General features: G+C 53.4%; 1 protein-coding gene across 1 annotated transcript in view; it reads left to right on the top strand.

The window, feature by feature from the left end:
* The first annotated feature begins 765 nt into the window (after positions 1–765).
* The window catches only part of Ncmap (non-compact myelin associated protein), a 26847-nt gene continuing 18045 nt past the window's right edge, over positions 766–9567 (top strand). The window contains exon 1 of the mRNA XM_055611144.1: positions 766–825. The gene's annotated coding sequence lies outside the window, so the exon portion shown is untranslated. The remainder of the gene's footprint in view (positions 826–9567) is intronic.

Here is a 9567-nt window from a genome sequence, read left to right as displayed (position 1 = left end):
TTTATTTATTTATTTATTTATTTATTTATTTATTTATTTATTTATTTTGAGACAAGAGTCTCTCATTGACTCTGGAGCTCACCAGTTTGTCCTGAGGGGATGGCCAGGTCCCCCCCCCCCCAGGAAACCTCCTGGTTTTGCTTCCCCAGTCCTCAGATTGCCAGTGTTGGCCAGGTTTACTTTTTTTAAATATTTGTTATATTTTAAATAATGTGTGTATGTGAGAGAGAGACAGACAGAAAGACAGAGACAAAGAGAGTGAGGGAGGGAAGGAGAGAGAGAGAAAGAGCACAGGAGTGCAGGTGCCTGCCTACAGACGCTGGGGCTGGAGTTACAGGCAGTTCTGAACCGCCTGCTGTGGGTACTGGCCTTTTTTTTTTTTTTTTTTTTTTTTTTTTAGATTGGATGCGGGGAATTTCCTCATGCTTGCGACCCAAGCACTTGACCCTCTGAGCCTTCTTGTTTTCTGAGACCGCCTCTCACTCCATAGCTCAGGGAAGCTGAAACTTAATTCCTGCCCGAGCCAGCCTTGAACTCGCCGCAGGACGCTTGGTGTCCCCTGCTGCCTGTGCACCCGGGATTATCGGTGTGCGGGTCTGGTCTATACTGGGTCCCTTCCTCCTCCGTTGACTTCTCTGGAGTCTGACTGCAGTCGGTGGCTGCAGGTGCGCCAGATCTAACGTCCCCGCTAGTGGCGGGGACACCACAGGGCGGCGCCGGAGCGGTGGGCGGGCAGGGGTCGCCTGCTGGGCGGGGCGGGACCCGGAGGCGACGGCGCTGGTCGGGAGCGCGGCCGGGAGGAGGCGGAGCGGCCGCGCGGAGCAGGTAGGGGCGCGGGGCTCGGAAGGAGGGGGCCCGGGGAGGGTAGCTCCCGGGGCCACCCCGGGGACCCCCAGCCTGGCGGGCGCCTTGGCGGGAGCGGGTAGCCAAGAGGTCGGCAGCATCTCCCGTGTGTCCGAAAGACCCCGGTGATAGGAGTGCCCAGGGTGAAAGCCGAGAAACGCCCCGAAGCTGGCTGCATTCGGGGCGACATCTCTGGCATGCGGAAAGCCGGTGGCTTCCTTGTCCCCTCCCGCGAAGCCAGCGGGAGAGCGACCAGGACTCCCGGAAGAAAAGCTTGACACCCTCGGCATCCTGAGCTCGCCTGGTTTATGAACTGGGCATCCGGGAGAGCCGACCGCCTTGGGAAGCCCCGGGCAGTCCAATGAGAGCAGGACCCGGAGAAGGGGCCCGGGCGTCTGTGAAAGCCAGCGAGCAAGATGTTGAGCCAGGCGCTCCTTGACAGGGGAAGAGTCCAGTCCTGGGTCCCTGGAGATGGAAGGAAATGGCTGCAGTCCCCGCCTCCACAGGGGCAGGATTGGGAACTGAGGGAGCCCTGGGGTGTGGGAGGAGGACTCTTCTTGGAAGAGAGTTGAGGGATTTGAGGAGCTCCAAAAGGAGCAAAAGAGCCGGAGTGGTACCCAGTGAGAGTCCCTTGCCTTGGCCCAGCTGTCTGTCGCCTTGGCCAGGCTGTTTTGTCTTCGCCTTAGCCTGGTTGTCTGTCGCTAGAGAAAGCCCCTTCTCTTCAGTTCGGTTTCTTGTACCTGAAGTGAAACAATGTCTTTAACAGATTGGGTCATGGTTTGTTTGGGCTTATTTTTTTGGTTTTTCAAGACATGGCTTCTCTGTGTAGCCTTGGCTGTCCTGGACTCCCTTTGTAGACCAGGCTGGCCTTGAACTCACATCTATCTACCTGCCTCTGCTGGGATTAAAGGCGAGCACCACCACTCCCTGTGGGTCATGGCTTTATGTAAGCTCTTCATTTCTGCTAGACTGGCTCCATGGGGACAGGGACTGTGGCTGGTTCAACCCCTGCCTCACCGGCTCCTTAAAGGTGCTGGGCTTCCAGAGTGTCTGCCTGGGTTGGAGCTGGGCACCTCCTGGTGTGTGTGGTGGGCAGGCCCGGGAGAGATGAGCTTGAAGGTAGGCATGCCTGGTCTCTGTGGTTGTCAAGACTGCCTTAGCACCTAATTCCCAACATTGTGTGACAGACAACTCCACACACTCTGCCTGCGGCTTCGCTGTTCTGGCAAGCTCCAGTTGGGCTTCCATCACTCTGAGTTGATTAAAACTGTGAGAGGCAAAGATCTGATGGGAAGATTGAGGCTGGAGGCGCATAGGTATCCATAGGAGCAGGAAGACACCAGCCCTGCCCCGCTCCCCCGAAAAAGCCAAGGGCAGAGGCTCTAGTAGCACTCTTCTAGTTACTTAACGTCTTTTACTTGGGTCTTGCCAGATGTGATGTGTTTTCAGTGCTCAGGAGGTTGAGGGAGGAGTTTTGCCCAAGTTCAAGGCCAGCCCAGGTTATCCAGGTTAGATAGTGAAGCCATCTTTATAAACAAACAAACCCACCCGTCTCTCACTGTGAACCGGGAGGAGCTAGGATTCTGGGTGCCCCCTCATGTACTCGCCCCCCTCATGTGCCTGCCCCCCCCCCCAGCACTGCAGGTGGTAACACATCCAGAGAGTTTTGGCTTTGGCTGAGGAGAGTCCTGGCAGAAGTGTGAACCTTCACCACTGTCTGATCCCCGTCTCCATCCAGTTTAGGGGTGCCCTCTCACTCATCTGTCACCTCCGCCTGCTCCCCAAACTGTGGCTCTTCTCAGGTAACAGTCCTCTGCTGGACACGAGCCTATTCAAGAGAGGCAAGGGCATGAGGAAGCTGCTCCCAAAACTGAGAGAGAAAAAGTAGCCATAGTGGCCTCACCCTACTACCCTGGGACATGGGGGCAGGGTGTCTGAACTAGGGAAGGCAGGAGAATCAAGAGTTTAGGTCATCTTTAGCTACGTAGTAAGTTCAAGGCCGGCCAAGGATAGGTAGGACCTTGTCTGAAAAACAAAACAGGGCAGCCCCAAAGCACCTGTATTTTGCTGCACACTTAGGGTCCCTGTACCCAGCTGGCGACAGCGGCATATGGGTTTTCCTAGCTGGCTTCCATGCCCCTGGCTGCCCCCTCTCCCTGCCCACCTTCAGCAGCTTCCCTAGCTCCATCCTCCTGAACACGGCCCACCTGGGTTCCATCTTGGCTTTCCGATCTGGGGGGATAGGTTCTGTGTGCCTTTTCCTGAGATGAATTCTTGATCCACAGTGACCGTAGGTAGACAGAGGGAGACAGCAGGGCAGGGAGGGCACAGAGCCGGGTCACCTGCCTGTAGTGGGCCTCCCTGCTCCCAACCCACTTCAGCACAGGTGAAGTCCCTCCCATCCCCCCTCCCCTGCAGGGCAGCAGGGCCGGAAGTTCTCATGTGGTCTGCAGCTCTCCCTCAAGTTTGGGTGTGCCTGTTGCTGAGACAAAGCTCGTTCTGTAGCTGGACCGGGGACCTGCTCTCAGGACCTCCTGTCTGAGAAGAGTGCCTGAGCTGATGGGGCCCAGGCCCGGTGGCCCCAGAGTGAGTGGGGAAATCACGAGGCTCCAGAAATCCAACTGGCCCTGTGCCAGAACCGAGAAGGGGGCGCAGGGCGGCAGGGACTCCTTCACCCCACACTGTGCCCTTGAGTCTGCATCTGGTCCAGATTCTTGTGTGCCTGAGCCAGCACTCCCTGATTTCTTAACCGGAGGTGATAATGTCTGCAGCTATCACTCAATAATATCAGCGTCGCCTCCTGAGAACCTTGTGTCGGGGGCCTGCTGTGACAACTTTTAGGGCACACAGCCTCAGAATTTTAAAATTCTTTCTACCCCTGGGATGGGGGAAACGTTTTCATCCAGAGCTTCTTTAGGAGGCTAGCCCATCAGTCATCTAGAGCGGTCTAGAAGTCACACTTCAGCTGTTTCCTGCTGTAGATCTGAAGGATGCCCCGAGGACAGAAGGATTCATTTAGGGTCTGTCCTAAAGTGTCTAAAGTCTAAAGTCCAGCCGCAGTGTCTGGACTTCAACAGTGACATCTGAGCGTCTGGTGGGCCCCGTATTGACCTACTCCCTGGTCCCCTCGGAAAGCCTCAGGCACCCAGGCCTGGGACGCTCATCTCCAGTTCCACAAACAGGCTTCAGAAGAATGAACATCTGAGCGGTGTTATCAGGGATGGGCTTGAGCCTGTCAGCCACCCCATCGCCAGCCCAGACATTTGGTCATCTCTGTCCCTCAGTGCCTAGAGGAGGAATTCAAGGACCCCTGTGGACACTGAAACCTGTGACGCCCATAGCCTGTACGTAAAATAGTGAAGCAGGTAGCACAAATCCCTCCATACTTTTAACCCTGACCTAATGTGGGGTGAGCAATTGTGAGACTGTTGTTTTAGGGAATAACAAGCAGGCAAGGCACTCAGACGGAGGTCAGAGGACATTTTCCAAGAGTTGGTTCTTTCCTGCTGTCATGTGGGTCCCCAGGGATGGACCTCAGGCAGCCAGGTTTGGCGGCGGGCACCTTTCCCCAGTCAGCCAGCCAGCCAACCTCTTTCTGAATATATTCAACTGTGACTTGTTGAGCCTAAGCATGTGGACCCTGCAGACCCAAGGGCCGATGCAGAAGCTTTCAATAGGTCTCCTTGAAAAGTAATTAGCTGCTAGGGAGGAAGCAGAAGTGGGTGATGTTTTGGGTAGTTTAGAATGTCAGAGCCAGAGGTTGAGTTTAGATTTTTTTTTTTTTTTTTTTGACCAGGAAGAATTAGCTTTTCCTTGATGGGCTTTAGTAAATTTCCACTTTGCATGTGATAAGGGGAGGAGGGCTCCGACATGTACTATGAGGGAGGGTCTGGTCTGCCTTCAGTAGTTTCTAGGGCTTTTGCTATTTGTCTAACTACTTAACAAGCTGAACAAGCTATGGCGGCACCATCTGCAGTGTTGGGGGCTTGAGAAGGGGCCCACTCAGAACCAGAGGTGACTAACCTCAAGGGCCACCCCAGAAACTCACTGTCACCAGCTGGACATCTGGTACCGACACACAGTCAACGGTTCTGTAACTTCCCAAAACAGTCCCACCAGCTGAGGACCAAGTATTCAAACACACAAGCTTGTTGGGTGCTGGAGCTTGTTGGGGGCTGGTGGTTTGAATGAGAATGACACCCATAGGCTCATATATTTGAATGTCTGGTCTCTTCTTACTAGAACTGTTTGGAAGGGTTAGGAGGCGTGGCCTTGTCAGAATAGGTTTGTCACTAGGAGTGGTAGACTTTGAGGTGTCAAAAGCCCCTGCCAGGCCTAGTCTCCTCTCTCTCTCTTTCTCTCTCTCTCTCTCCCTCCTTTCTCCCTCCCTCTGTCCATCTGTCTGTCTGCTGCCTGCAGATCAGGATATAAGCTCTTCCTGTTCCAGCACCTGCATGAACATACAGGCCTGCATGCTCCCCACCACAATGAAACTGTAGGCAAGGACCCAAGTAAATGCTTTAGTCTATGAGTTGCCTTGGTCTCTGCATCACTCACACAATAGAACAGTACCTAAAGCAGGGACATCTCAGACCCAGATCATAATAAGCAGCAGGGTATGACCCCTGTGAAAGAAAGACAGGCCATCCAGCCATTCACAAAGCCTGACGGAGGTGGACAGTGGGTCCTCGCACAGGGGAGGGGAGACGCTGGGCACAGCGGTGTACATCTGTCACTCCAGTACTTGGGTGGTGGAGGCAGGAGAATCTGAAGTTCAAGGCCATCCACAGGTACATAGAGAGATCTTGGGCTTCATAAAAACCTGTCCAAATGGAAGGAAGGAAGGAAGGAAGGAAATAAGTTAACCAGGTAATCACTGAGAAAATAATGGAAGTTTAGTTTTCAAAAGTGACAGGAGAGTGCAGCGGTATCAACCTTCCCAATGCTGCCACCTTTTTTCATGTTGTGGTGACCCCCAACCATAAAATTATTTCATTGCTAGTTCATAACTGTAATTTTGCTACTGTTATGAATTGTAAATATCTGATAAGCAGGATGTCTAGTATTCAACCTCTGTAAAAGGGTCATTCGACCCCCAAAGAGGTCACGACCCACAGGTTGAAAACCCCCCAGAGAGCTCACAGGCATAACCAACATTGAAATTAGGAAACTCCCTAACACAGACACAACAGTGAGAACGTGAAAGACAGGCTGGAGAGGTGGCTCAGCAGCTAAGAGCATTGGCTGCTCTTCCAGAGGACCCAGGTTCAATTCCTAGCACCCACACAGCAGCTCACAACTGTCTGCAACTCCAGTTCCATGGGTCCAGTGTCCTGTTCAGGCCTCCACGGGCACCAGGCACGGCGTGCACTACACAGTCATGCGTGCAAGCAAACTAGCCACACACATGACGTAGCAGAAGTTCCCCCTTGAGAAGGCGAAAGGCTAGAGAAGAGCAGAGAGCCGGCAGATTGCTCGTCTGGCTAAGGAAGTGCAGGAGGTGGTGTCTTTGGAATCTAAAGGAAAGAGCCTTTCTATCCAGAGCCCTCTAGCCAGCCAAACTGCCCTGTAAGCACGAACCCACCACACAAGCATTCCTAGGCAGATAAGCAAAGCCTCAGAAGGCGGAACACACAAAGACCCGCGGACACTACTTGGGAAGAAATAGTTAACTGCGAGCAGAAGAAAGCCCCTGATGGCGCTGCTGCTGCTGCTGCTGCTGTGTGGAGAGCCAGGGTAGAGGTGGCACTCTGCCCTGGAGGGAGGAGGGTGTATAGTCTTCTTTGTGACAGGTCTCGAGTCTCCCAGGCCAGCCTGGAGCCAGCTGTGTAATCTTGACCTCCTGCCTCTGCCTCCAGGGTGCTGGGGCCACAGCTGACTTAAGTGTCTTTGAGGCAGACACCCTGTCGACCGAGCCACACGCACAGATCTTTGTTTAGTTTTGTTTAAGACTGTGTCTCACGACGCAGCCCAGGCTGACCTTGAGCTTGAGGTCTTCTTGTGTTCAGGGATTCACCTAAATATCGGGATGTTAGGGTGCTCCGTGATCACTGAGAATAGGTCAGCCAGGGAGCCTAGCCGGAATGATGGGACATGGGAACTGTGAAGCTGAGGGCTTGTTTTTCCATCCAGGGATGTTGAAGCCAACCTGGGATGCCTATCTCACCAGACTCACCAACGCACTTGTTTTTTGTTTTGTTTTTTTGTTGTTGCTGTTCTTTAGACAAGGTCTCGTCTCCTGCAGCCTCGGCTGGGCAGGTAGCAAACAAAGCACAACCTTGGATTCGTGATCCCCTCGTCTCTGCCTCCTGGGTGCTAGGGTTTCAGGCACACACCACCAGGCATTCTTCATTGCCTGGAGCTCACCACTTAGGCTAGGCTGGCCAAGGGAGGTCCAGAGATTCCTCGATCGCCACTTCCCCAGTGCCAAGCCTTCACATGGGTTCTAGAGCGTGAATGCAGGCAGACACCTCTCTGGCTGGGCTGTCTTTCCAGTACAGAATTCCGGTTTCCTTTGTGCCATTCAAGTTAGTTCCTTGGGGGCACATCCTAGCACTGGGGAGGAAAAGAGGCAGGCAGAGCTCTGTGAAGTTGAGGCCAGCCTGGTCTACTACAAAGAGAGTCCAGGAGAGCCAGGGTTACAGAGAGGAAACCCTGTCTCGAAAAACCAAAAATAAAATAAAATAAATAGGTAAAATAAAGTCAGTTCCTGGACAGTTTCATACTTACTATGATATATTCTGGCTGCCCTTTCCCCCATCCCTCTGATCTCTTTCCCATCCCTTCTTACCTTTCTCCAATCATCTCATCCCTCTCCCACCCCTTTCAACCTGCCCTCCTCCCTGTCTGCCCCTCATTCATGGCTTCTGTCTTTGCTATGTGACCCATTTAGTCTAACTAGGGCCATCTGTGGGATGTTGAATTGGAACCACCCATGAAGCGCCCCCTCCCCCTTTTAAGGTTGTTTTGGTTTTGATGTTTTATTACATGTATTAGTTCAGAAGGGTCCATACACCGTGGCACACATGTGGAGAGTTGGCCCTCTCCTTCCATCTTGTGGGTCCCAGAGGTTAGACGCAGGCTGTAAGGCTTCCATCCTTACAGTGTCCTTACGCACTGGGTTATCTTGCCAGCTCCTGGAGCCTGCTGAGGTCTCGGACTCACAAGAGGGCTGAGACTGGCTTTGCACTTCTCATGTTCCCGTCTCCATCTCACAAGTGCTGGGATTAAGATCACCCGCCACCACACCCACAGTGTCCTGGGTTTTTTGTGGTTTTGTTTTTGTCCTTTTGGGGAGTTTGGTTGGTTGGTTGGTTGTTTTTTCAAGACAGGGTTTCTCTGTGTAGCCCTGTCTGTCCTGGAGATCAGGCTGGACTTGAACTCACTGAGATCCACCTGCCTCTGCCTCCCGAGCGCTGGGGTCAAAGGCGTGCGCCACCATGGCCGGTGACAGGTTTTTGATTGGAAAAACAAATCCGATCAGAGTCCAGGCAAGATAGAAGCTCAGGGTCTGAAGCTGGGCCTTGTGGATGCACACAGAGGGGCTTGCTCTGACAGGGGTGAGTCCCTGAGTTCTGGCAACAGCTCTCTAAACAGGCTGCACGCCTGTAGGCTTCCAATCTCCTTTCACTCCTTCCTTCCGGGACTTTCCAAAAGGCAGCCCCGGGGTTGGGTATTACAGGATGGTGCTGGCTGAGGCAGGCTCCTGAGGCAGGCTCATTCTTCAAGAGCATCAAGGTCAGCAGGGAAGACAGACCTGGCATACCCATGTGCCAACTGCTGCAAGAGGGGACTTGGGAGGGGTAAAGACAAGCCCCTGGAGACACCCACACACACACACCAGGCGTGAGAGTCTGGGGCTCCTTCAGTCCCTGTGTCTGAGCCGCCAAGGGTTAGTACACCTGGCTAGGTGACTCAGCAGGCCAGATTCCTCCTGGCCCCAGTGTCCACACCAGGCAGAGTCATTATCATTTGTTTTCAAGAGTTACCTCTGAAGGCGGGTCTGTAATCCCAGCACTTAGAGAGGCAGAGGCAGGTGGATGGATCTCTGTGAGTTCGAGGCCAGCCTGGTCTACAAAGTGAGTCTGGGATAGCCAAGGCTACACACAGAGAAACCCTGTCTCAGGGGGGGAAAAAGAGTTATTTCTGGTGTGTCAAGGCTCAGGCCAACTGATGGTGAAGGAGGGATTTACAGAGGTCACGCCCAGGGGACATGGCTAGACCAGAATTCAAACCCAGAAGGAATTCCAAAGCTGTCCTTCCCACCACATACCAGGATATGGAGGACAGAAGGCAGGACAATCCAGGAGATGGGTGACACCCTGCTGGGAAAACCAAGTGTTCCAAAAGAGTCCAGCTGTGGCGAGTGTGGGGGGGGGCAGGAGAGGTGCCAGGGCCCTCCGGGTACTTAGAGTTGTGTGACTCTCAGCATAGCTGCAGTTTCCTCACACTCAGCTACCCAAGACCTGCTAGTGCCATGACTGTGTCCTTCCAGGTAGGCTGGGAAACCCAGAGCCCCGCCCTCACCTGCTGCCTCCATGTCTGTCCTTCCTCTAGGGCTGCTGTCTTGGCTCAGAACCTGGGCCAGGGGCCCAGGGAAAGCAGGGTACCTGGAGAAGTTCAATTATGTATCTGTTAGACCGATGCAGCAGGAAGAAGGAGGGTAAATTAAATTATCTCTTTCTTTCTTTCTTTCTTTCTTTCTTTCTTTCTTTCTTTCTTTCT

Source organism: Psammomys obesus, unplaced genomic scaffold, assembly GCF_907164565.1.
Source record: "Psammomys obesus unplaced genomic scaffold, mPsaObe1.curated_primary_1811, whole genome shotgun sequence".
Lineage (NCBI taxonomy): Eukaryota > Metazoa > Chordata > Mammalia > Rodentia > Muridae > Psammomys > Psammomys obesus.
This window is presented reverse-complemented; position numbering and strand designations above follow the sequence as displayed.